This window comes from Sus scrofa, chromosome 11 (assembly GCF_000003025.6).
Source record: "Sus scrofa isolate TJ Tabasco breed Duroc chromosome 11, Sscrofa11.1, whole genome shotgun sequence".
NCBI classification, from domain to species: domain Eukaryota; kingdom Metazoa; phylum Chordata; class Mammalia; order Artiodactyla; family Suidae; genus Sus; species Sus scrofa.
Window position 1 is genome coordinate 2517566 of NC_010453.5, and position 27847 is coordinate 2545412.

The 27847-nt window shown below is 47.8% G+C and overlaps 1 protein-coding gene across 3 annotated transcripts in view; it reads left to right on the top strand.

The window, feature by feature from the left end:
* TNFRSF19 (TNF receptor superfamily member 19) overlaps positions 1-27847 on the top strand; it is a 171432-nt gene that overhangs the window by 48260 nt on the left and 95325 nt on the right. The window contains exon 1 of one of the 3 annotated variants that reach the window (XM_005668283.3): positions 26225-26714. The exons of 1 other annotated variant lie outside the window; for it this stretch is intronic. The gene's annotated coding sequence lies outside the window, so the exon portion shown is untranslated. Of the gene's footprint in view, positions 1-26224; positions 26715-27847 lie in introns of those variants that run through there. One more of the 3 variants, XM_021065467.1, reaches the window with a different exon arrangement.

Sequence of the window (27847 nt, forward strand, 5' to 3'; positions counted from 1 at the left end):
AATGCCAGCTGTCCGCAGCATCGAATCTCCGTGAGGCCTCTTCTCTCTGCTAAAGGACTTCGTGCGCCTGTCTCCCGGTTTCTTTAAAACCTCTGTTCCTGACCCGCCCTGGCGTTCACACCCTCCTGGCTCTTAGTCAAGCCCAAAATGACTCACTCAGAAGCTGCTTCCCTCCCCTCCTCTGGCTCCAGGGGGGTGGGGGGACACTCCCTGTGGCCCAAAACTGGCCCGCTGAGCACCAACACCCCGTTGAATCTCAGAGTTTGGGGTGAAGGAGAATCGTTTTATTGCTCTGCCAGGTAGAGGGGGCACAGCATGCTCAGGCCTCCTGAAAACTATGTGACCCACCCTGGAGGATCTGGTAAGGAGTTGTATGTATACCCATGATCCAAGGTCGGGCTGCTGAGAAGGAGCAGGGTGTGTGCAGGGCCTGTGTTCCTTGAATCTGGCCTCGGGGGATCTGCGGGAGCATGTGTGGTTCAAGGTTATCAAGCTTGACCTTGTCTCTGGACTGATGAAGGCTTCTGTGGTTAACGTCTCCCATCCATCGGGGGTTCGGTCCTGCACAGGAGCTCAGAGTTACTGCTGTGTGTATCCTCTGGGGGGGACCAGGACCTGCCCCCCAGGCTGCACTATTTCTTGACAGCCTCTCCCTGGTCTCTGCATCCCCTTCCTTCCCTGACCAGCATCTGTTTGGACCTGCCCTTTGGGACTCAGGGAAGGTCCAGGAGGCTGCATGGAGCCTGTTCCCTCCAAACGAGACACGGGGGACACAGAAAGGCTTGTGCCCAGGAGCCCCACTGGGTCTGCTCGTTTCATTCCCACCACTCTGCACCTGCCCCCTGGCCCTTGTCCTTCCCCGTGGGTCCTGCACAGACCTCGGTGCCACGGATGAGGTCACTTTGCTTTCCCAGGACCCACGATGATGACAGAAAGGACACATGCCCCGAGGCCAGAAAGCCCAGGAACATTTTCATGGTTTCCTTCGGGACGCAGGTGTCACCTTTGTGGTTCATCCCGTAGCACAGCCGCAGGGGACACCACTCCCACCAGCTTCTGTGCAACCCGTCCCAGATGTCACCCCAAAGGGAATTGTGAGGACACTCAGGGAGGGGAGACAATGACTGCACGGTGGCAGGGACAGTGTTTCTGGGGGAGGGATCTCAGCACATGGCGGAGTGTGGGCCGTGCCCCGCGGCAGAGCTGGCACGGCTCCCTTGGGGCTTGGGTACCACGGGGAAGCAAAGAGGCCGTGTCATCCTGGAAGGTCTTGTGATGGAGAGAGCCCAGCGTGGGGGCTCTGCTCCCAAGAGCAAGCCTGTCCTTCCTCAGGTTCACGGATCAGTTTCACCCACAGAGAAAAGAATGGCCACCCCGTCCCGGGGGTCCGGTAGAGGAAGAAGAGGGAGAGAATGGGAGAGATGACCCAGCCAGGTGACCTCGTCAGCACCATTCGTCGTCAGCCACGTGGACATAGGTGCCCTTGATCGAGTAGGGTGTGGTGGACGCGGCACTTAAACACGGCGGTCTTCCCCCCCCAAATACAGCGCCCCTGTGCCGTCAGGTGCATCCCAACAGAGGGCCATTCTACAAAACGCCGGATCAGCGCGCCTCAAACGGTCCACGTCTGCAGAACCACAGTCTGAGATGCTGTGCTTTCGTCCTGCTCTTGGTGGCAAGGTGGGGCTCAGGGGGAGAGACAGACATCCCTCCTTGTTCTCCGGCTTAGAGAGAAAACGCGAGTCCTTCTCTGTTAAGTGCGTTGTTAGCTCCAGGTTGTCCGCACATTACCTGTCTCAGATTGAGGCAGTCCCTTATGTTCCTAGTTTGTTTAGAGCATTTCTTATTGGAGGGTGCTGGGTTTTTTCCTTTCACGTATGGAGATGATCTGGTGGTTATGTGTATTCTGTTCATATGGCGAAGGACCTGGATGATTTTTATATGTGAAACCGTCCTTCGATGCCCAGAGTAAACCCACTTAAACCGGACACATTATCCTCTTTATAGATCCATGGGTGTGAACGGCCACCATTTGGTAAGGATTTTTTGCCTCTGTGTTCACAATATGTGTTTATAAATGGTTTTCTTTCCTTCCAATGCCATTTTTTCTGGCTTTGGTGTCTGGGCAGTACTCACTTCACAGAATTCACTTCTCTTTTCTGAAAGGTTGACAAAGTGACTTGAAGTAGAATTCAGCAGTTCAAAACTATCTGAGTCAGGAATTGTCTTTTTCAAGAGACTGAAACACAGATTAAAATATTTAAGAAATATATAGCTGTTTGTACGTTCTATTTCCTGTTGAATCATATTATCTTTCCAGTAATTTGTGCATGTAATCCAAGTGTTTTTGATGTATGGACTGAAGTTGTCCGTAACATCTCCTTAGTATTCTTTTAATATCTGTATGATCTGTGGTGGTGACCCACTGACAGTCCTAGACTTAGTCCTCTGTGTCTGTTTTTCCATAACCACTCCAGCTAGATATCTGTAGGTCGTATTGGTAATTACAGAGGACAGCTTTTGCTTGCACCCATTTTTCCTATTGCTTGGTTGATTCCTAATGCATAAATATCTGCTCTAGTCTTACTTTTCGCCTTTCTTCTACTTACTTTGAGTTTCATTTGGTCTTTTTCTGGCTTTTAAAAGTATAAGCTTAGACCATTAACTCTAGATTTTCTTCTTTTTAACATAAGTGTTTAAAGCTAGGGGTTCTAGTCGTGGCACAACGAAATCCAACTAGGAACCATGAAGCTGCAGATTTGATCCGTGGTTCAGTGGGTTAAGGATCCGGTGTTGCTATGAGCTGTGGTGTAGGTTGAAGATGCAGCTCAAAAGACGTAAATAAATAAATAAAGCTGTGAGTTTACCTCTAGTGCTACTTATTTACCTCGGTACCACTTCAGCTGCACCTTACACATTTTTACATATTGTTTTCCTTCATTCAGTTCAAAATATTTTTTCCTTTGTACCGTGGGTTATATAATTGTGTATTGTTTGATTTCCAAATATTTAGACATTTTCTAGTGATATTTTTACTATTTGTTTCTAATGTAATTAATTTTTTTTTTAAGGGCCGCTCTTGAGGCATATGGAAGCTCCCAGGCTAGCGGTCAACAGGGGCTGCAGGTGCCAGCCTACGCCTCAGCCCCAGCAACGCGGCGTCTGAGCTGCGTCTGCGCCCCACACCACAGCTCACGGCCACCGCGGATCCTTGACTCACTGAGCCAGGCCAGGGATCAAAGCTGTGTCTTCGGGGTGCTCAGGTTAGTTTCTGCTGTGCCACATGGGCGCCCCAGTGGAGCTGCATTTTGATTGGAGCAAATAGTCTGTTGTATGTCCATACTTTCAAGTTTATCGAGATTTCTTCTGTGGCCGGGACGTGATCCATTTAGGTGAATAGTCCATGTGTCCTGAAAAGGGTGGATAGGGGGTTTGTCGGGTGTTCAGCGCAGTGTTTCACAAGCTTCGTTTAGGTTGAGCTGCTTGACGGCGTGTTCAGCACCACTGACGCCCTGAGCAGTTGTTGTATCCGTTACCGAGAGGAGTGGCGAATCCTCCAGGTGACACGGCTGACTTCTTTCTTTCTCCTCTTTCCATCCATTGTACGTCACGTGTTTTAAAACTGTTTAATTAGATGCATACGTATGTATAATTATTAGGTCTTCTTGATGAATTGGCCACATCCTCATCATGAAATGCCTTCTTAAAAAATCTCAGGGGACAGTTCTTATCGTAAAGGCTACTTTGTCTAATATTAATGTGGCCACCTCATCTTTCTAGCTTATAATGAGTGATTTTTCATGTTTCATTTCTTTTTCTACCTTTTACATTTAATACACTGGTATTTTTATACTTAAAGTGAATTTCTTGTAGAAGTGCATAGTTGAGTCTTGCATTTTTATTCAGTTTGATTCTCTCTGACTTTTAATTCAAGTGTTCAGATAATTTTTATTTACAGGTCTGCACATTTGGGTTTAAATTTGGCATCTGGTCATCTATTTTCTGGTTAACTCATCTGTTCTTTGCTCATTTCTTCATTTATTCCTGCCTCCCCTTGCATTACTATCTTTAGTATTTGAATTAGTATTTTTACATATTCTTTTGTATCTCCATTACTGGCTTATTGGCTCTTCATCTTTTATGAGTATTAATATTTATCAGCTGCTCTATACATTACAATAGGTATCTTTTTATGTCTTATCTTCAGATAATTTTGCTTTTTTTTTTTTTTTTGCCTTTTTGTCTTTTTAGAGCCGCATCCACGGCATATGGAGGTTCCCAGGCTAGGGGTCTAATTGGAGCTACAGCCACCGGCCTACACCACAGCCATAGCAATGCCAGATCTGAGCCGCGTCTGGGACTTACGCCACAGCTCATGGCCATACCGGATCCTTAACCCACTGAGCCAGGCCAGGGATTGAACCTGCAACCTCATTGTTCTCAGTTGGATTCATTTCTGCTGTGCCACGACGGGAACTCTGTAATTTTACATTTTTCATGTGTAAACAGGAGCGTCTAACAGGACACCCCTTTAACTCCATCTCATTCTTCTAACTCCACTGTTGTCACACATTTTAACTCCACTGTTGTCACACATTTTAACTCCACTGTTGTCACACGTTTTACTTCCACATTTGCGACAAACTCCGCAATAAATTCTTCTTTCAGCTGTCTTTTATGTTTACCTGTACGTTTCCCATCTCTGATGTTGTTTTCTCCTTGTTAAATTCAAGTTGCTGGTAAGATTTTACTTCAATCTGAGGAACTGCTCCCTCTCTCTCTCCCTCTTTTTTTTTTTTTTTTTGCTTTTTAAGGTCACACGTGTGGCATATGGAGCTTCCCAGGCTAGGGGTCGAATCAGAGCTACAGCTGCTGGTCTACACCACAGCCATAGCCACACCAGATCCGAGTCACATCTTCAACCTACACCACAGCTCACAGTAATGCCGGATCCTTAACCCACTGAGCGAGGCCAGGGATCGAACCGGTGTCCTCATGGATGCTGGTCAGATTCATTGCTGCTGTGCCACAGTGGGAACTCCCATTCTTCTCACATTTCTTACACTACAGGCTGGGGAAAAATCTCTCCAGATTTTGTTTGCCTGAAAATGACTGTTTTGCCTTTGTTCTTCAAGAATATTTTCACTGGATGTATGCTTCCGTGTTCCCACTTTCTTTAAGCAGCATAAAGATGTCTTTCCATCACTTTCTGGCCTTTCCTGGTTCTGCTGAGAAGGGTGGGGCGATCTCAACTCTGCTCAGGTGTACGAGTCTCCTCCTGCCCCTCCCTGAAGGCTGCACTTAAAATTTTCTCTTCATCATTGACGTTCAATAATTTGAGTGTGATGTGCCTTCGTATGGGTGTGTGTGGTTTGTTTGAGGTTTTTTTTTTTTTTCTTTTTTCCTGTTTCTTTTGCTTGGAATTTATTGAACTTCTTGGATCATACTTTTCATCAAATTTTGAAAAATTTCGAGGATTATTGTATCAATTTTTTTCTGCTCTCTCTCCTCACTCAAAGTATGTTTTAAATCATTTGACTTTTTCCCGCATGTCACTAAAGCACCGTTCATTTTTGCTTAGTCTTTTTTCCTCCTCTTTCTGTGCTCTAGTTTGGAGGTCCCATTGTTAGGTCTTCAATTTCACTGACTTTTCCTTCTGCCGTGTTTAATCCACTGTTAACCCTGCTGAGCGAGTTTCATTCCTCCAGGTATTGCACCTGTCACCTCTAGAGGTCATACGACATGTGTACATCTGCGTAAGTCCTTCCAGGTCTAAAGCCCCAAAGAAGTAGGTCTTTGCACTGTTAGTTTCCCTTCCTTCCAGAATCACACCCTGTCTGTGTTCGCCAGGGACCAGCATGTTCAAGCAGTTGTTTCGCAGACTTTATCTCCTTCTCTAGTGCTCCACGGCGGGAGGCCAAGCCCGTGACAACAATGACAGTGTGACTGCATGTGGACCTTGTTTCTAAGCTTTAACGCACCAGCTATGTAATCTTTTCCCCCACACTTCTTTTTTTTTTTTTTTTCTTTTTTCCGGTTTCTCCTAGAATGTAAGTTCTATAAAGGCAGGGACTTCAGTCTTCCTACTACATAGATCCATTACCTAAAATACACCATAAATATTTGTTACCTCACTGAATCAGTGGTTTTTTCCTGCAATTTAAAGTACTTGAGCTAAGGAAGACTGACACTCTCTTTGTTCCAGTAAATTCGGGTTTGGACACGGCACCTTCAGTGTCCGTGACCGTCGGCGTCCATCCAGGGGTGTTGAGCTGGTGGTGCCTCAGTCCGTACCTCAGGCATCACTCGTTAGGAAAATGTGTGTGAAACAGGGGCTCTCGCTGGTGAGATTAAACGTTTCCAGAATATGGGGAGCGGGCTGCACATCTCAGAGAGCTTCCTCACCCTGCGGGACGTGAGCGTCCACTGAGCCTGTGAGCTGGACCCGCAGGGATGCTGCGAGGCTTCGTCTTTGAACCGTCTTGTCTCCAGCCGTTTCTGCGCACGTCTCTTAGCCTGGCGCCAGCTCTGGAAAGCTGCCATGCACTTTGGGCAAAGCACTTGTCCGAGCACCCAATGGACGGAGGCCGGGACTTTTAAAGGACCCGTGTCATGTCTGCTGTGTCATCCGTGTGTGTTTGCTAAATGTTGCTCCGCGTGCAGACCGTGCGTTGGTCTAAGATGCACTTGTGTCGCACCTGGAAGGGAGGCTGTGGGGCGGTGGTTAAGCTCCCACCTCAGACTCTGCGGAGCTTCCTGCTCTCCGCCCGGCAGCCGCTGAGACGCAGGCATAGCCAAGGGACCTGAGGTCGCCTTGCACTGGGCCCGGTGGTTTATTCCCAAGAAAGTTAACTTCAGAAAGGGGTGACTCGGGGTTGCCCATTGTGGTGCATCGGAAATGAATCCGACCAGGATCCGTGACGTTGTGTGTTCTATCCTTGGCCTCGCTCAGTGGCTTAAGGATCTGGCGTTGGGGTGGCTATGGTGCAGGCCAGCACCTGTAGCTCCCATGGGACACCCTAGCCTGGGAACTGCCAGATGCCGCAGGTCCAGCCCTAAAAAGCAAATGAACAAAAAACAAAACGAACAAAAATTCCCCAATCACATCAACAAGAATTTAAAAAAAGGATGACTCGTTTCATGAGTAGATAAAAGGAGGAAAATCTTGGCATCGTGTTAGAGGTCGTATCATAGTTTTGACATATAATTTCTAACCAATTCATGACTTTTTAATTTATTTTAATTAATTTATTTATTTTTTAATTTTTTTGTCTTTTTGCCTTTCCTAGGGCTGCACCCTCGGCATATGAAGGTTCCCAGGCTAGGGGTCCAGTCGGAGCTGTAGCTGCCAGCCTACACCACAGCCACAGCTACTCGGGATCCGAGCTGCATCTTTGACCTACAGCTCACGGCAACACCGGATCCTCAACCCACTGAGCAAGGCCAGGGGTAGACCCACAACCTCATGGTTCCTAGTCGGATTTGTTAACCACTGTGCCATGATGGGAACTCCATGATTTTTTTAAAAAAGGTAATAAGAAATGGAAGAGACTTTACCTTGAAAAAGCTCGTACTCAAATCTAACATTAAATAGGCCTATGGAATAAAATGAAACCGAGGAACAGTTTTATATATACATTTAATGTATATCTGGTACTGTAGACTAGTTTTATGAATCAGTGAGAAAAGTGCAAGGTATTCAAACAGTTCTACTTTTTTTACTACCTGGAAGGAATTTGACTTTTGCTTTTTCTGTGGTAATCTTTAAAACCTTCAATTTGGGGAGTTTCCTTCATGGCACAGCAGAGACGAATCTTACTAGGAACCATGAGGTCACAGGTTCGATCCCTGCCCTCGCTCAGTGGGTTAAGGATTCTGCATTGATGTGAGCTGTGGTGTAGGTCGCAGACGCAGCTCGGATCCCGAATTGAGCTGGCTGTGGTGTAGGCCAGCAGCTGTAGCTCCGATTGGACCCCTAGCCTGGGAATCTCCATATGCCATGGGTGCAGCCCTAAAAAGACAAAAGACAAAAGACAAAAAAAAAAAAAATTTTGAACTACTCTAATAGAATGTTAAAAAGCTAAATACCCCATCTCTAATAATATTTCATCATGTGCAAATAGTTGTGTTGCATATACTGGGATAATTGGCAGTCCCCTGGGGGGGAAATACATCTATTTCATTCTGTACACAAAAATAAATTCCAAATGCATTTAAAAATCTAAGTGCGAGAAGTAAAAGAGCAAACACTGGAAGAAAATACTAGAAAATATTTTTATCGCCTTGGAACGGGGAACTACTCTTTAGGACAGGAAGAGTGAGCACATTATCAATTCATCAAAAAGATGTATAAATTTTTTTAACATTCTTTAACTTCAATATAAAAAAACAACTGAGGCAAAGGTAAAAGGTAATTGCTACACATATAACCAGCCACAAATTAGCAGCAAAATTTACATGTCATATTCAGCACGTCAATAAGTAAAAGACAAACCATGGCAGAAATGGGCAAAGTATTTGAATGAGTGGTTCACAGAAGAAACAGCAAAGGCTAATAAGGTTGAAAAGATATGCACCCTCAGCTGTAATCAGGGAAACGAAGCAAATACAATTGCATCCTCATTAGCTGGCCAAAGCTGGAAACCAAGCCTTGTTTGTGGTTGTGAAGCCCAGGGAACCTGAACAGCCACTTGGAATGCAAGTCGGCAACAGCTAGTAATCCCTCAGTTCTGCCTGTAGGTCCCCTTGTGAAGCTCTCGTGTGTGCACTTAGAGCCGGAGATGAAGACGTGTGGGAAACGCCCATCGCTGCGTTTAGCCACAGCGAGTAGCTGGAAACAACCTAAATACTCAGCACCAGGGCGCAACGGACAAACTTTAGACGTTAAAGCCACCCTGGAGGCTCAGTGGGCTAAGGATCCAGTGTTATCACTGCAGGCTCGGGTCTCTGCTTGGCACAGGTGTGATCCCTGGCTGTGGAACTTGCACATGCTGAGGGCAAAAGTGAATAAATAAAGCACGGTAGTCTCAAGCCCACAGCTGGATGGCTGTGTGTACATGTGCACGCGCGGGATCACCAGCTGAATTAGCACCCAGGCCACGCTCAGCCCCGGAAAGGCTGCCTGTGGGCCTCGAGTTTCCACCTCTCCTGCCCCTGGAGAGGCTGCCTGTGCGCCTCGAGTTTCCACCTCTCCTGCCCCCGGAAAGGCTGCCTGTGCGCCTCGGGGCTTCCATCTCCTGCCCCGACGGTCGTGATCCCGACTCCAGCCATCACTCACACGCGCCTGTTCTGATGTTCACATGAGCGGGTTCAAACCATATCTGCGCTTTAACTCAGCTTAACCTCACTGGCATTTATCCATGTTGTTGCACAAAACAGTAGATCATTTTTTTTCTTTTTTTTTTTAAATGATCATCACAATCCGATTTCACAGGATTTCCATCCCACAGCCCAAGCACATCCTCCCTCCCCCCAAACTATCTCCTCCGGAGACCATAAGTTTTTCAATGTCTGTGAGTCAGCATCTGTTCTGCAACCAAGTTCCGTCTGTCCTTTTTTCAGATGCCACATGTCAGTGAAAGCATTGGATGTTGGTGTCTCATTGTATGGCTGACCTCACTTAGCATGATTGTTTCTAGGTCCATCCCTTGCCAAAAATGCTGGTATTTCGTTCTTTTTAATGGCTGAGTCATATTCCATTGTGTGTATGGACCACATCTTCTGGATCGACTCCTCTGTCGATGGACATTTAGGTTGTTTCCATATCTTGGCTATTGGAAATAGTGCTGCAGTGAACATCGGAGTCCATGTGTCTTTGGGAGTCGTGGTTTTCTCTGGATAGATGCCCAGGAGTGGGATTGCTGGATCCAATGGTAGTTCTATGTTTAGTTTTCTGAGGCATCTCCATACTGCTTTCCACAGTGGTTGCACCAATTTACAATCCCACCAACAGAGTAATAGGGTTCCTTTTTCTCCACACCCCCTCCAGCACCTATTGTTGGTAGACTTTTGGATGATGGCCATTATGGCTGGTGTGAGGTGGTACCTCATCGTGGTTTTGATGTGCATCTCTCTAATACTGAGTGATGTTGAACATCTTTTCATGTGTTTCTTGGCCATCTGCATGTCTTCTTTGGAGAAAGGAGAACACTTTTTAAAAAAATGTTGTATAGGATTCCCTTGCATGAACAGACCGTGATTATTTATCTAACCTCTGTGGTGGGCGTTTGATGTTTCCCCCTGTTTTGACCATGACGGCTTAGGCATCTCTGCATGTCTGCAAGATACTTGTTTGTGAGCATGTGCTTTCGTTTCTCTTGTGTAGATTCTGGAATTGAAATTTCTTTTAATTTACTTTTCACCTTTTTTTTTTTTTTTTTTTTGGCTGTGCCTGTGGCATGTGGAAGTTCCCAGGCTAGGGATCAAACCTGCGCCACAGCAGTGACAACACCGGATCCTTAACCCACTGCGCCACCAGGGAACTCCTGGAATGGGAGTGTCTGAATCTGAGGTTAGGGATATACTTGGATTTAGCAGTTTTCTGAAGTGGTCACACTGTCCACACCTGCACCAGCCGTGTCTGAGCTCCAGCTGCTCCAATCCCGGCAAACACCTGCTCCTGTCTGCCTTCTTCAGCTTTTGCCATTCTGGTGGGTGTGTGGCAGCTTCTCCTTTAAGATTTAAAGTGCACTTTCTGGAGTTCCTCTAGCAGTGCACCAGAAACCAATCTGAGTAGAATCCATGAGGATACGGGATCAATCCCTGGCCTTGCTCAGTGTGTTAAGGATCGGCCTTTGCCGGAGTGCAGGAACGGTGAACTCAAGGGGCTTCACGACCAGCCAGATTCACAATCCAAGTTGCTGCCTGTGCCCCAGAAAGAGGACACAGAGGCTAATACTATACTTCGGGGAAGCTTTGAAGTGAGAGAGCTCCCTTTCTCTCCCGGGAAAACAGACGTCATGTAAAAAAGACTTGACTTTATTCCGGAAAGTCGTAAAGCTGGACGCTGTACCGGAAGGAACATTTCCCAGTAGGAACTGTTCTTAAAGTGTAAGAATCTTTCTTGGCATATAAAATGCTTAAGAGAAGACTTTTTCCGTCTTGACTTCCAAGGTGACCAGAAGTTCGGTCAGTTAAAAAGTATTTATGAAGTTTTTTTTTAAACTCCCATTATGGACGCGGCGGTTCGCGGTCTGTCTGTCCGTCCGTGGCTTCCAGTGGGGGTGAGCCTTGGAGAAGGTCTGTCTCGCCCACAGACTTCAGCCACTGCCTTGCGTAGCGGCGTCTGCTCTGGAAGACAGATAAGAGGTTAGTGGAATGCGGGATTCTCTGGCCTCTCACAGAAGGTTTCTAGTTGTACTTCTGAAGGTACCGGCGGGGCTGGATGTAACCGACACAGCCCGATTGTCTAGGTGGACATTCCTGAGGCCCTTGCCTCCGCCTCGGCAGTTAAGCCGCAGGGCTGTGCTGGGCTCCCGAGACAAAGATCGGAACTTCAGGGAACAGGAGCTTTAGTCTCCAAGGAGATAAGGTATCTGCATACGCTTCTCTTCATTCACCTTCGGTTGGGCAGCACCTCCTGAGTCACACCCCATCTGTCTTTTTTGGCTGGGGGGGAGGCATGAGGGAAAATGGGACCAGACAGGCTACCGGGGTCTTCACGTGAAATTGCAAAACATCGGTAAAAAAGAGCTGTGGAGAAGAAGCCTAAAGAATGGATGGGGCGGTGGGGGCAGAAGAGAGACGACATATTCCAACAGCAGGCGTAGCTTAGAAAAGCAGCCCCTGCTAGCCCACCCACCCGGAGAGTCAGTCGGGGATCAGATTCGGGAAACAGAAATTAGTCCTTTATTGGACCACTATTTACTGGGCCTCTGCTGTGCCATACTGCATGTGAGATGCTGAGAATTAGCACCCACTCCTGCAAACACTGATCCAGCTCCAAAAGGAGCCCTCAGCCCAGGTCTGGCCTGGAGCCAAATCATGACTTAGACAATCCAATATTCACCTTTTTTTTTTTTTTTTTTTTTGTCTTTTGTCTTTTTAGGGCCACACCCTCGGCATCTGGAGGTTTCCAGCCTAGGGGTCTAATCAGAGCTGTTGCTGCCGGCCTACACCACAGCCACAGCAACGCGGGATCCGAGCTGTCTCTGCGACCTATACCACAGCTCATGGCAACGCCAGATCTTTCACCCATTGAGCGAGGCCAGGGATCGAACCGGCAACCCCATGGTACCTAGGCGGGTTCATTTCCGCTGCACCACGGCGCGAACTCCCCAGCATTTGCCCTTGGTCTTCTTCTTGTTGCAACTTCCTCCCAGCCGCTTTGCTCTGTGATTCATCTTCCAACTCTCGGCTGGAGAGTTAAAAACTTATTCTGGGAAATGACACGTAGTTAGTGTAAATGTGTCTTAGTGAGCACACAGGCCTCCCCGTGGTGTTCATGTTTTAAAGCTTATCTGTTTCCGTTGAAAGGCTTGACCGGCTCCAGTAAAGCAAATGAGAAGAAGAGGGAGACCGTCCATCAGCACAAGATGACAGTAAAGGGTCCTTGCTGTTACCCCCACATAAACCATCCCGCACTTTATTATTGGTAGAAACTTGAAAGGCCCGCTTATTTAACTGTGAGCTTGAAATAGCCTCAGTTATAGCCGAAAGGAAAGTCTTGAGTCGGGTCAAAGGCCCCAGGGATTTACATCATGGAACAGCAGAGAAATATTTTCCCTGCAATCCGATTCTCCAAAGGCTGCCGTTGGGCTGCGCGGAGGGCATTTGCTAACAGAAGAAAGGCGATAGAGTTGAGAGGGTCCAGAGCAAAAAGGCCCCAAAATGATCAAAGGAGAGGCTCGTGCATGAAGATCAAAAGCCCCGGCCGCGCCTAGCGTGGCCGGTAACCGTGGAGCGGGGCTGCCGGCCCGGGCGGTCGATAAGCGTTCTGCACTTGTTTAAAAGGTGTCAACACCAGAGGAGGCGAGTCCTTATTTTGCTTTCCTGGAGGTGACATAATGTGAAACAGAAAAGGTAGAACTGAAGAAAGAACAAAGTACCCAGAATATCAGGAAATATTTCCTACAAAGAAGAGTGGAGGATTTTTGAAAGATGTGAAACATTAGACCCTGGGCCCAAAGCCGAAAGCAACCATGAATAACTTCCCTTGTTTGCAGGTCGCTGTCTTTCCCGCCTCTGTCATCCACCGTTTAATTCCTTCTCACCCGCCTTCTTCTACCCGTGGCCCAGATTCTCTCGTGTTCTTAGAGGTCCCATCAGGGACACGGCACCTACTTTTTTGGGCAAAATAGGATTCAGGAGGTGAAGTCATGTAGACACACTAAGAGGAAAGCCTTTGAAGGGGCACCACTGCTGAATGTGCACCATAGGCAGCATCTAATCAAGGTGTCCACGGCTCAGAGTCAGAGGGTTTCCAGAACCCGAAGCAAGCTGAGGTAACCAGTCTCATCAGAGAGGCTGGGTTGTTTCTCCAAAATGCACCAGCCTGATGACTGAGCAGACAAAAAAAACCAGGTCTCCACAACCACAGGGCCTGATTCCCAGTCTATGGCAATGCCATCTTCTTCTCATATATACAGTGCCCTCTGACCATGTGGCAGTCTTCATTTTGTTTTCCTTAAAGCTAAAATTAGCAAATTTTAGGAAATTGTCCTTTGCCGGATTTTCAAATTCTCGTGCTTTTATTATTGCTTAGAATAGACGTATTTGGGAGTTCCTGTTGTGGCTTAGCAGAAGCAAACCCAACTAGTATGCGTGAGGATGCAGGTTTGATCCCACACCGTGCTCAGTGGATTAAAGGATCTGGCATTGCCGTGAGCTGTGGTATAGGTCACAGATGTGGCTCAGATCTGGCACTGCTGTGGCTGTGTTGTCAGCCAGCAGCTGCAGCTCCACTTTGACCCCTAGCCTGGGGACTTCTGAATGCCACATATACGGCCCCAAAAAGGGAGTTAAAAAAAAAAAAAAAAGGAATAGATGCATTTAGGTTTGCAAATTAGGTTCATTCACAGTACAGTTCTTATCCTAGTGGGAAATGACGTTGGAGCAGGCGTTCCTGTGGGCCAGGCCGTGCATCTTTCTCACAGTGAGAGGCTTGAGCTGAGGCGGGATGGTTTCTCCCTCACCCAGGAAGGAGCAACCCCACTCAGCCCACCTTCCCCAAGTAACCAAGGCTTCGTGCGTGACTCACCTAAGCCTGACACAGGAGTACCTTGAGCAGCCAAGATCCACTGGACCAGAGCCCAGAACAGTCTTACGAAATGAGTATTGGAAGTGGGGACTCCAGTCTCTTGTGTCAAACCTAAAACATTTACTAGTGACAAGGTGGGCGAGCCGTGTGGCTGGCGAGCTGCATCGTAAGAATGGTACCTTGCACCCCGCAAACTCACCCTCCGTTGACAGCCTGTTTGGTTCTCAGCACTGAATCAAGCTGGTCTCAAGGTAGGCGAAGAGGAGTGCCACGTGGTTCCCACCTCCCAAGGGCTCAGGGTCTGATGGGCAAAGAGGATAGAGACCAGTTATAACACCGTATGGTGGGAGCAATGGTGGAGACAGCGAGTGCTGCAGAGTCCTTCAGAGAGTCAATACTACAGACCAAACAGACTTTTCTCACCATGAATCACATCACACACACAAATGCTGAAATCCCTTTAGCATGCAGACTAAGTACTCTGAAAGGGACTCGATGGCCTGATATTGCTGTTAAAAACAAGGAGGCACTTTCACAGAAGTCAGGCTTCCCAAATCATAATGCAATATCCAGAAATCAGGGGCAAGATGAAGCATAAACTTGTGTCATTGTGTGCTGATGCACAATGGTAGATGCTGGAGGAAGGGACTAGAAAATGAAGTTAGAAATGAGGATGGAAGGACGGCATGTAAAATGAAATGAGGCAAAATGCAATCCAACAAAACAAAATAGAATAAAGGAAAACACATCAGAAGAGTCTGTAGGCAAATTCTAGTGTCTTGACTCAGAACAACTGGATTATTGTGTTCAGTGCCTATACAAACGTGAGAACGTTTAAAATGCAGAAGCAGATTTGGAGACAATATTTGTAACATAATAGATGAAGTATTATTTATAATGCCAAAGGAATTGTTGCAAATCAATGACATTAAATAACAGGACAATATAAAATGGCCAACAGATATGTGGCAAATTGCCTATCTTGTAATTAATACAGAATGCAAAACAGTGAGATAATACTTTCCACTGTGGACCAAAAAGGGAAAATGCTGATAAGTTTCATTGTGACACAGAGGTGAAATTTGGAGTAAAGAGGCCATTTTCATATACTGCTAACCATAATACTAATTGATTCGCTTTTTGGAGACTAATGCAGTGTTACCACAAAGCTTTGAATGCCTCTCATTTGACCTAGCAATGTCCTTGGAGTCTTTCCTAAAGCGATATTAGCATGTGCTGGCAAAGATGCCACCACGGTACCATTTACAATAGCCAAATAACTGGGAATAACTTAATATCTACCAATAAGGAAGTTTTGTGCTGACATTCTGATGTGTTTGGTGGACAAAAGTAAGTTTAAAACAATAGAGGGAGTTCCCGTCGTGACGCAGTGGTTAACGAATCTGACTAGGAACCATGAGGTTGCGGGTTTGATCCCTGGCCTTGCTCAGTGGGTTAAGGATCCAGCGTTGCCGCGAGCTGTGGTGTAGGTTGCAGACGCAGCTTGGATCCCGCGTTGCTGTGGCTCTGGTGTAGGCCAGTGGCTACAGCTCTGATTCAACCCCTAGCCTGGGAACTGCCATATGCCGCAGGAGCGGCCCAAAGAAGTAGCAAAAAGACAAAAAATAAATAAATAAATAAAACAATAGAGCAGATTACAGTATAGCCACCTTTTTGTTAAAAACAAAGTGTGTGTGCACAGTGTGATGTGTGTGCACAGCATGTGTGCATGGTATGTGCACGTGGTATGGTGGGCGTGTGTGCAGTGTGTGGGGGGGTGTGGTGTGTGTGTGTGTGTAGCATGGGTATGCGATGCGGAGGGTGTGCATACAGCGTGTGCTGGGGGTGTGCGATGCGGAGGGTGTGCAGACAGCGTGTGCACCTGCACAGACGCACATTTGGCAGGTCTCCATCCCAGGCGGCAGAGCCGGCCTGTGTCAAGGGGTCAGAAGGAGAGGAAGGGAGGCGTCCTTTGCCCGGTACACTCTTCAATGTCCTTTGAATCTTTCTTACAGCTTCCTGCACTGATGTTCTGATCTCTGCGTCACGTTTCTCTTTTCATGCTAGACCTTGGGAGAGGAAATGGTGCGATTTCTCCTCAAATTCCAACACAAGAGAGCTTTCTCTTAGGAGCCTCTTTTGAGGACAGTGTCTTGTTTTGCAATCTCTCCTCCAGAGGCAGAGGCATTCCCCATAAAAGGAGTGATTGTCAGAGACATTCGTTTCAGAAAGCTTTGCACGTAGATGTGATTATGAGATAAAGCAGCGGCAACGCATTTCCTGTATTAAATATCACACTGAAGTAGCACTTAAGATACGGACCAGAAGGTTAAATAAATAGGAGAGGAAGAAGCCAGAGTGCTGGCCGCCGTCTCTGCTGAGGACTTGCCAGGCATGAAAAGATGGTCACAGCAGAGGCAGCAACTGAACTTGGTGTCCTCGAATCAGGAGGACATCTGTCTAGAAGCACGTTCAAGAGCTTTTGACAGGGGTTCCGTCTGGGAGCAGGCTAGGCATTTGCTTCTTGCTGTAATGATTTAAATCCATTTAATTTTCACAAAGAGAATTCAGCTAGAATTCTGGGTGTTACGCTTGCTGGTTTTGACTGTCTTTCTGCAGTCATCCAATTTTCTACTACAAATGTATGCTGTTCTTGTCATTCGGAAAAAAAAAAAAATCCATCCTTGAAATTTTGCGCTTTTTAAAAACAGACCCCTAGGCGTCCTGTGGGGGATTTCTATAACCCAAGCAGCCCAAGTTAATTTACAGAGGCTGTTAACACTCAAACTGGCAGGCTGCCCTAAAACAGTGTTTCAGAAAGACATTTGATTAACAGAAAAAATAGTGCAGGAGCGTGACTTGCAAAAGAGCACAGCCTCAGAGTCCTGTGCTCCTGAGGTGGATTCTAGGCCTGTGACCTTGGGAGGCGACATAGCTTTACGGACCCCGGGTGTCCTGGCCGAGGAACTGGAGGAGTTGATTGTGCATCTGGCGGAGGACCAGGCGGAAGGAGGATGGTTGACCAGAGGCAAACATGGTCATCAGCTCTGCAGAAGGCACGTGCACCCTGAGTGTCACTGAGTCCCCAGCCTCCGGGAGACCCCACACGAGCTGTCAGGTCATCGAGGCCTTGGAGGGTGGGCTGGACCCTTTGCTGCCTCTGATCCCAGGCTCTCCCGGCAGCGCCCCAGGGCTCCCTCACTTCTGACCACTCTTCTGACCTCTCACCAGTTGGACCTCCTCCGTCTCTCACTGGTCGAGGTCTTTGCTGTTCATAGTGTCCACTGCAGCCTTCCCAGACCATCCCCGGAGGCTTAGCTCATGAAGTCCGGTGCCTTCTTAGCATCTCAAGTTTGGTGCCCTCCCCCTAGGAAGCTGGCTCCACACCAAGACAGCAGACTCACAAAGTGCTGCCCCCCAACCCCTGACACACACACCCACCACGTCTCTTGTGTTCCCATCATCCCTCTGTCCCTCCATGGGGACTCCCGCCCTCCAGCCCACCCTTAGCTGGGGAAGGACCAAATCCTTCTCTGCTGGGGGCGCTCTGGCCCCCTGATGGTGGAGGGCTCACTCCCTGTCCAGCCGTCCCTGGACATGAAAGTCCCTTTCGGTCACTGACGTTTATACACGATACACGTCATTTCCCTTTTTTGAGAGCATCTCGTTTATGATGTTACACCTGCATCTACAGAAGGGTGAGTCCTTGACCTTGAATTCTGACATGAACATGACTGAAGGACCCCATGAAAATTGTCACAGTACGCTTTAGACTTTTCAGGTGTGTGCGTGTGTCTCTTCAGGGCTGCACCTGAGGCTTACGGAAGTTCCCAGGCCAGGGGTGGAATCGGAGCTACGGCTGCCGCCTACACCACAACCACAGCAGGGCCAGATCCAAGCCGCATCTGCAACCTACACCACAGCTCACGGCAATGCCAGATCCTTAACCCACTGAGTGAGGTCAGAGATTGAACGCGAGTCCTCATGGATCCTAGTTGGGCTTGTGACCGCTGAGCCCCAACAGAACTCCTACAGTTTAGACTTTTGATGGTGTAGTGCTACAATATCACAGGGCCAATTTTCAAAAAAACAGATTTATCTGCTTTCGAATGCCATAAAACATGTTGCTTTTGCTAAAATGCAAAATATCCTTTGACTCTAACATGAGAAATGCTTAGGAAAAGCAGAGTACAGGGTGCCTTTCTCTGCCAAAGAGAATTTTTTCTCACCTGTTACAGTCAGAAGTGGCTTGTTCTAGCAATACTTTAAATCACTGGGTTGAAGATGTGTTCCGTATTCACCATGTGCCAGGACTATCCTAATGCAGACAAGAGCCTGTTGAGAAAAACCGAGCTGCTCTCATTATCACAAATTTTGGAGAGAAGGAACCCTAAATTTAAAGTGACTTATTCGCACTCTGAATTTCATGTAGAAATACTGGACGCTAACACAGCCTGACACAAGCCAAATCAGATTTCTGACAAAGAGCTCGGAAAACTTACCAGAAAACAAAGCATCAGTTTAAAAATGAGCAAAAGGAATGAACAGATACTTCACCCCAAAAAGGTGCACAGGTGGCAGGTGAGTCAATGAAAAGATGCTCAGCATCATCAGTGATTCGGGAAGGGAGGGTAAAACCACACTGAGGTAGCACTAGCCCCTTAGAACAGCTAATGTTAAAGCGGCAGTTCTGGAGTTCCCATCATGGCTCAGCCATTAATGAATCTGACTAGGATCCATGAGGAAGCAGGTTCGATCCCTGACCTCGCTCAGTGGTTTAAGGATCCGGCGTCACCGTGAGCTGTGGTGTAGGTTGCAGACGCGGCTCGGCTCAGGCATAGCTGTGGCTGTGGTATAAGCTGGCAAAAGCTCCCATTTGCCCCCTAGCCTGGGAACCTCCATATGACTCAGGTGCGGCCCTAAAAAGCAAAATAATAAGAATAATAAGTGAATGAATGAATTAAATGGCGATACCAACAGCCAGTGAGAGTGTTGAACACCAGGGCTTTCATATGCCACTGGGAGGGGTGCAAAACAGCACAGCCACTTTAAAAAAACAACCTGGAAATGTCTTGTAAAACTAACCATGTCTATCGTATGACTCAGAAATCCCACACCTAGACATCTGCCTGAGAGAAAAGAAAAGTTTTGTTCCAGTGAGTATACACTGGGTGTTCTCTTGAGTGTCACCCGGTTAAGGATCCTGCATTGTCACCGGGTTGCTGCTGTGGCATAGGCTCAATTCCTGGCCCAGGAACTTCCGCAGGTTGCAAGTATGGTAAAAAAAAAAAAAAAAAAAAAAAAAAAGTGTGTACCATACTTGTATATATTTAGCTGCTTCATTCAGAATTGCCCAAATTTGAAACGACCTAGCTCTCCTTCAGCTTGGGGAAGGATAAATAGACAGCAGTGCATCCATTCAGGGGAAGACTACTCGGCCATAAAAGGGAGCACCCACTGAGCCACATAACTACGTAGATAAGCCTTACATGCAGTGTGCTAAGTGAAACACACCAGACTCAAAAGGCATCGTGTTTTGTAATTACTTTTCTTTTTTTTTTTTGTCTTTTTGCCTTTTCTAGGGCCACTCCTGCGGCATATGGAGGTTCCCAGGCTAGGGGTCTAATTGGAGCCGTAGCCACCAGCCTACGCCAGAGCCACAGCAACGCGGGATCCGAGCCGCGTCTGCAACCTACACCACAGCTCACGGCAACGCCGGATCGTTAACCCACTGAGCGAGGCCAGGGACCGAACCCGCGACCTCATGGTTCCTAGCCGGATTCGTTAACCTCTGCGCCACGACGGGCACTCCCTGTAATTCCATTTTTTTGATACTATGCAAAGACAATAAAAAGACCCCCAAACCCAGAGAGAAGATGAGGCATTTCCAGGGGTTGGAGCGTTCAGGAGAGGCTGACTGTAAAGAGACAGCGCAGGGATATTTTGGGGGCAATAAAACTGTTTCGTATAGAATTTAGGTGGTGGATGTGTGACTATGTGTTTGTCAGAACCCTTAGCACCGTGCACTGCAGAGGCAGCTTTCTGAATCAATTCTGTAATTTACCTGATAGCATTGGATCGAGAGGGACATTTTAATTTTGATAGTTGTTCTTGGCTATTATGCAAGACGTTCCTAAGTGAAGAATCTGAGTATAGGATGTACGGGAACTCTCTCCTGTTTTTGCAATTCTTCTAGAAGTAAATAAAAACCTATCTCTTAAGAAGTTTTTCAAATGTAAAATCATAATCGACTTGGTATGCTCTGCTGAGTAGCATCTCTCACACAGTGAAACGTGCTTTTATTTTCTGCTGAACGTAATAAAAGAGAAAACATGAAGATGGCTTTAGAAATTTGGCTTAAAAACTGTGTTATAAACCGTATTCCTTAAACAGTCTTCTCAGCTTTTTCTCCTTGCGCAAAAATGCGTGATTATCCCTTTACTCTACCACCCGACTTTGTGAGTCCGTTTTATTTTGCAGGGCTCCTCTCTTATGTTTCTTTTTAAAAATCACTGTCACATTTTCCTGATTTTCCTCAGCATTTATAAGTATTCTGTGGGTTTTATGCCGCCACAACATGCTTGGTGCTTTTCAGTTTCATAAATGATTTTGCATCACTAAACATGGTGACGTTAGATCAGCATTTCTTTTTCTTTGCTTTTTTTTGCTTTTTTTTTTGTCTTTTTGCCATTTCTTGGGCTGCTCCTGCGGCATTTGGAGGTTCCCAGGCTAGGGGTCTAACCCGAGCTGTAGCCTGGCCTACACCAGAGCCACGGCAATGCGGGATCCGAGTTGAGTCTGCGACCAACACCACAGCTCACGGCAACGCTGGATCCTTGACCCACTGAGCAAGGCCAGGGATCGAACCCGCAACCTCATGGTTCCTAGTCGGATTCGTGAACCACTGCGCCACGACGGGAACTCCTAGGTCAGCATTTCTTAAAGCAGACTTGGAAGGGAAGGCTTGTCTTTATCTAACCTTGTCCTTCCTCGTGAAGCCAAACATCTCGCCTCCACCTCTCTCCCTAGTGTAATTCTGAAGACATTCCTTCCTGCCTCTTTCTGTGCATTCTCACCATGCCCTCAGCAGTCGCATTACCTCAAACATCATGTCCAGCTTTCAACAAAAGATCGGAAGGCCTGTTAAAAAGCAAGACAAAACACAGTCTGAAGAGACAAAGCAGACTTTACAACCAGACTCAGATATGATACAGATTTTAGAATTATCACATAGGAAATTGAAAATAACTATGATCAGAGTGCCCGTCATGGCTCAGTGGGAACGAACCCAACTAGCGTCCATGAGGATGTGGGTTCGATCCCTGGTCCCGCTCAGTGGGTTAAGGATCCAGCATTGCTGTGAGCTGTGGTTTGGGTCACAGACGCAGGTCGGATCTGGTGGTGCTGTGGCTGTGGCGTAGGCCTGCAGCTCTGATTCGACCCCTAGCCTGGGAACTTCCATATGCTGCAATGCAGCCCTAAAAAGCAAAAATAAATTAATTAATTAAGCAACTATGATTATTACATTAAGGGCTCTGATGGAAAAAGTAGACTATGCAAGAACAGTTGTAAGAGATGCAAACTCTAAAAAAAGAATACAAAGGAAATGCTAGAGATGGAAACACTGGCAGAAACAGAGCATGCCGTTAAGAGGCTCCTCAGTACACTGGACACAGAGAAGGAAAGAACCAGCGAACTTGAAGAAATATCAGAAATCTCCAAATTACATTGCAAACAGAAAAAAAAAATATACAGGAGTTCGTATATTAGTAATGGAAAGTCAGTAGCAGAAGAAAGAAAAGAACAGAAGAAATATTTAATAAAGGCAGAGAGTTTTCCAAAATTAATGACAAACACCAAACAGATCCAGAAAACTCAGAAACTACTAACCTGGAGTTCCTGTCCTGGTGCAGCAGAAGCAAATCTGACTAGGAACCATGAGGTTGTGGGTTCGATCTCTGGCCTTGCTCGGTGGGTTAAGGATCTGGCATTGCCCTGAGCTGTGGTGTAGGTCGCAGAGGCGGCTCGGATCTGGTGTTGCTGTGGCTGTGGTGTAGGCCGGAGGCTACAACTCCGGTTACACCCCTAGCCTGGGAACCTCCACATGCCGCAGGTGCGGCCCTAAAAAGACAAAAAAAAAAAAAAAAAAAAAAAAAAGAAAAAGAGAGAGAGAGAAGGGGAAAAAAAGAAACTACCAACCAGGATAAATACCCAAAAAACCCTACAAGGTATATTGTATTTAAACTGCAGAAAACAAAAGATAGAGTATCTTGAAAGAAACCTAAAAACAAAACACATAAAAACACATCAAGAAACAAAGATAAGGTGTTCCCTTGTGGTACAGGCGGTTGAGGATCTGGTGTTGCACTGTGGTGGCGCAGGCTGCTGCAGGTTTGATGCCTGGCTGGGGAACTTCTGCCTGCCATGGGCCCAGCAGAACCCCAAACCAAAACCCAAACCAAAACCTCCTGGAAGGAATAAGTGATAATAGCACGGTTGCAGGATGTGATACACAAGGTCACACAAGGTCAACTGCTTTCCTGTGTAAGGTCACTGAAAAACTGAAACCTGAAATAATAAACCGAATATCATTTATATTAACAACCTCTCCAAAACCTAAAATACTTAGATATGAAGTTGCAAAAATATACGATTTATATGAGGAAAACTACAAAACTCTGATTGAAGAAATGAAAGAAGGGCAGTTCCTGCTGCGGCTCAGCGGAAACGAACCCCGAACCCCACGAGCGTCCCGAGTCCCGCCATCGGTCTCTGTAATTTCCTTCAGTAGCACCCTGCTTCACTGCACAGAACCCTGAGCTGGCGCCCGAGGAGAAGGAAGGAAGCTTCTGTCCACCAGGGAGGACCATCCAGCCAGTAGGGGGTCCCCAGGAGCAGGGGGGAGTCCTAGGAATGGACGGGAGGGCGCTGAGGAGAGGTGGGGGGGCTCTGAACTGGTGTCTTTGGGCTGCCCTCAGGCAGCCTTACAGATGGGGGGCTCGAACGCCGGAGGTCGGGGGTCTCCTGGTTCTGGAGGGTCTGAGATCCGGGGGTCGGCAGGGTTGGTCCCTGCTGAGGGCTGTGAGGGGTCCGGCCCTGCCTCTCTCTTTCACTTTTGGGTGGTGTCTCCTAGCAGTGTCTCTTCACGCTGTCTTTCCCCCGCACACGTGCATGCGTGTGTGTGTGTGCGTGTGTGTGTGTGTCTGCATCCACATCCCCCCTTTTCATAAGGACACTGGATTAAGATTAAAATTTCATAACTCAGTGGCATGGGATTAAAACTCTTGGTGGCCTCATGTGGACCTTTGCCTCGGTAGAGAACCGGTCTTTAAATAGGGCTGCATCCTCAGGTCCTGCGCTTTAGGATTGAAACGTAATGAATCTGGGGGGATGCGATTCAACTCATCACAGGCATCTCGCACCGTTTTCTTGTGATAATCGTGTGTACGCTGGTCCCCATGCAAAAGTGGCCGCCCGGCCCCACCTCTCAGCCACCTCTTGGCAGAGACGCGCGACAGGACACTAGGAATCAGCAGTAACATATTCTGTCTCCGCGGTGTCATTAATACAGATACGTGGGTGGTGTGCGGTGACAGCCTCAGATTTAACTTCTCTGGTCTGAGCTCCTCGGAGGCAAAGAGGAAAGCCCTGCAGTCACTCCCCTTCGGGGAGCCGGGCGGAAGGGACCGTGGAGCAGCCACGCCCCAGGATGCGGGGGGGCTCTGGAGGCTGGGGTTCAGCCCTCATGAGCCAGGCGGGGGTCGGTCCTCCTCGTTCTAGGCCTAACAGATGGGCCCGTGGGGGTTCGTGGCCACGAGAGAACCAACCCGAATAATTTTCAGCCACTTGGACAACCTCCTACCCTGGAAAGTTCTCGCGTCCCTACACGTATTTTGCACTGCAGTTGGTCCTTGGTGAGATATGTGTACGCAGAGCATCACTGGACCGGGGTTCATTGAAGTCCCTGCTTTCGGATGCCTCCCGCCAGCCTCCAGTGGGACAAGAATCCCCCCTCAGTCCCTCACCTATTTCTGATGGTGTCAGACTCTGTCGAGACGTTGCTTGTTCACAGAGCCTCACGGGCATCTTGCTGTTACCATTGACCATGTCCGTGGACCGAGAAGCCTTACTTGGGGGGAACTGTGATGGAATGTGGATTTCACACTGGGGCTGGGTTACGTGAACTCAGAGGTGGGCGCGTGCCCCCTGGGAAATATTTTGTCCGTTTATTTATTTAAAGTACAGTTGTTTGACGATGTTGTATTCATTTCTGCTGTACAGAAATGAATTCAGTTATACATGTGTACACATTTGTTTTTGTATTCTTTTCCATTTTGGTTTAGCCTGATATTGAATAGACTTCCCTGTGCTGTACAGTAGGGCCTTGTTGTTCGTCGTTATCTGTCCTTTTTTTTTGCTTTTTTTTTTTTTTTTTTTGTCTTTTTGCCGTTTTCTTGGGCCGCTCCTGCAGCATATGGAGGTTCCCAGGCCAGTGGTCTAATCGGAGCTGTAGCCGCTGGCCTAATCGGAGCTGTAGCCACAGCAACTTGGGATCCGAGCCGCCTCTGCGACCTACACCATAGCTCACGGCAACACCGGATCCTTAACCCATTGAGCAAGGGCAGGGATCGAACCCGAAACCTCATGGTTCCTAGTCGGATTCTTTAACCACTGAGCCAAGACAGGAACTCCGTTATCTTGTCCTTTTTAATATTTTCTTTGTCTTCAACGGAGATGTGTTGTGGCGTTGTGGCACCCCAGGGGTGTTCCTGGTCTGCTTCTGCGAAGTCGCGGGGAATCGTAGCTGCATGACATCGTACCTGAGCCCTGAGCCTCTTTGAGAAACCATGTGTGGGGGAGAAAATTATTAAAAAAAAAAAAAAAAAAAAAAGCTGGGGAGAATGACTATTTACATGTTATACTGAACTCATTAATTGCTCAAACCACAAATTTTGCTATGAAAATTTGTTGGAGAATCTGGAAATAAACACACCAGAAACTACATTTTCAAATATCACATCAGGAAAAGTTAGATGAAACTAATTAGGAAGGGAAGCTATACGTTATATACATTAAATTCTGTTGTCTTTTATGTTTTGCAAAACTGTTTTAACTGACCTTTTTTTTTTTTTTTTTTTTTTTTTTTTTTTTTTGTCATTTTTTGCTTTTTCTAGGGCTGCTTCCCGGGCATATGGAGGTTCCCAGGCTAGGGGGTCTAAACCGAGCTGTAGCCACCGGCCTACACCAGAGCCACAGCAATGTGGGATCTGAGTCGCATCTGCGACCTACACCACAGCTCACAACAACGCCGGATCCTTAACCCACTGAGCAAGGCCAGGGATGGAACCCGCAACCTCATGGTTCCTAGTCGGATGGTTAACCACCGAGCCATGACAGGAACTCCTCTTTTGTGAATTTAAATGCCTAACAGGTGTTAATGAACCGCATCTATCTAAGTACCCTTGGTCTTAAAACTTGATTTTCTGAATCGCACACTAAGACCAAGACTAAGACGAAACGTCCCTCCGCCCCAGGACGCAAAGGAGAGGGTGAGCCGTAGCAGACGCTGGGTAATTCCTAGTTATGTGCTGGTTAATTACTTTAGTTAAAGCACCGCCGCTGCACTGGCGAGGTCTCATAAGTGACGTTTCAAGGCAAAGACAGTGTGGTTCAAATCCTTGCGGACTTGTCCCATTTCAGCTGAAACACACTTTGAGGAAGTCCCCCTCCTCCTCCCCCTCCTCCCCGGCAGGGCGCCCGGGGCTTCTCGGAACACAGATCTGACCCCGGGTCTTGGGGAAGAAGAGGCCTTGGGAGCCGCGGTGGATGGGGTCTTTTCCCCCGGGACCAGCTCGCAGCGCCCGCCACGCTTCCCGAGTGGCGGCAGATACCAGGAGCCGCGGGAGCAGCAGGCCTCCGGCGGGCTGGGAGGCCGGGCCCCCGCCTCCCGGAGCTGCTCCCCGCAGGCGCTGGGCCCTCCCGCCCGTCCCGCGCCGGTGATGTCATGGGATCCGCGGCTCCGCGAGATGAAAGGGACCGAGCGCAGCCCGCTGGCACCAGGCGCCGCTTCCAGCGCGCAATCAGGGCGCAGCCTGGGAACCGGAGCGCGGCGCAGCCTGCCACTCAGCCCGGGCTGGGGGAGCCGCTGGGCCCGCCTCGGTGCCAGAAAAAGGGGGGAAACGACGCGATCCGGGTCAAACAAAAGACTGCGAGGACCGGGCGGCGGGAGGGCGACTACCTGCTGAAGCCGCGTCGCCGGCGGCCGTGCACACACACATGCCCGGCCGGTCTTTGAGGTCCTGCGACTGATCACCGCTCAGATTACGGGCATTTCAGCCCCTGCTCGTCTGCCTTTGATCTGCAGGGTTCATGTTCTTTTCCTGGGTTGGGAGTTTCGTCTGGGCATGTGCTGACAGATATTTGGGGGAAGGTAGAAGCATTTGGCACAGAAGTGCTGCCAAGGAGAAAGCCGGTTGCCGAAAAGGGCGAGTCCTGGAAAGCGTTCAGCACGTTGAAGGTACAGCGTTTTATGTTTTGTTGTGGCTTTCACTTCACTTTTCCTGCGGGTTCTCAGAAAAGACGGTTTGTGTGCCGAGAGCGGGAGCATTTCTGACCTTGAATGCTGCATTATGCTGCATGCATGGATCAGAGGAAACGCGGCTCTCGATGCTGTTTTAGTGGTTAGTACGAAGGGTTTGCAGTCTCTCGCGCACATTTCACTGGGAAATGAGTTGTTCCAACAGGACCCAGCACGAGAGTGCTAAGTTTAGCAATCGCCCGCTGCTGCAAAGCCCCACGTCTGAAGGCTGTAATTGCTCCCAGTATGTACAGGTTGCTTTACTTAGTAAACAGGCAGCGGCCGCTCTTTGATACCGACGTTTTCCTCGTTTTCTCATACAGAGGGTAGAAGGCATCTCTGGCAATGCCGTTTCTTGGGTTTATTTATTCCCTCACCTCCAAGATGTCAGCCTATCAAATGCATTTCCCGATGCAGTGTGTAAGGAGAGGTATTCGAGTGCTCAAAGGCTTTTCTGGGTAAAACGGAAGCATTTTCAAGCCGGGAGGGGAAAGCTATGCTCAGTTTAGTTTAAAAATCCTCTGGTGATTTTCTGGAAACTTTGGCACTAGCCGCACGCAGCCTTATGTTCAGGAACAGTCACGAGGTTAATGTTCCTAGATTCTCATGTACTTTAAATGCACAGTGACAGCTGTTGTAAGTTCAAATTCACCAACTGTTTACCCAAACAATCTGAGGAATCGACAGTTACAATGTTACACGTAGTGTGGGGGGCACATTTTCACTTTAGTTTATGCTCCACATGGCACAACCAAGATACACTGCTGTGCTGAAGTTGAAACTTAGCTTGTTTTGTCAATTCAGTGATCGCATGCCTGCACGCAAGTACACACACACACACACACACACACACACACACACACACACACAGAGAGAGAATATAGTCTTCACACGGAGATGCAGGAAAGTACAGTGGAAGTGTGAGAGGTCCCTGTTTACTTTAGTTCCTTTTAATGTTCTAGTCTTATGTTTATCTGGGTAAAATGTTTGCTGAACCACAAAGAAATTATAAGTGATGAGACCAGTTATTCTGTAGTCTAAAACTCATGAAACAGGAAAGGCCTAATGAGTCT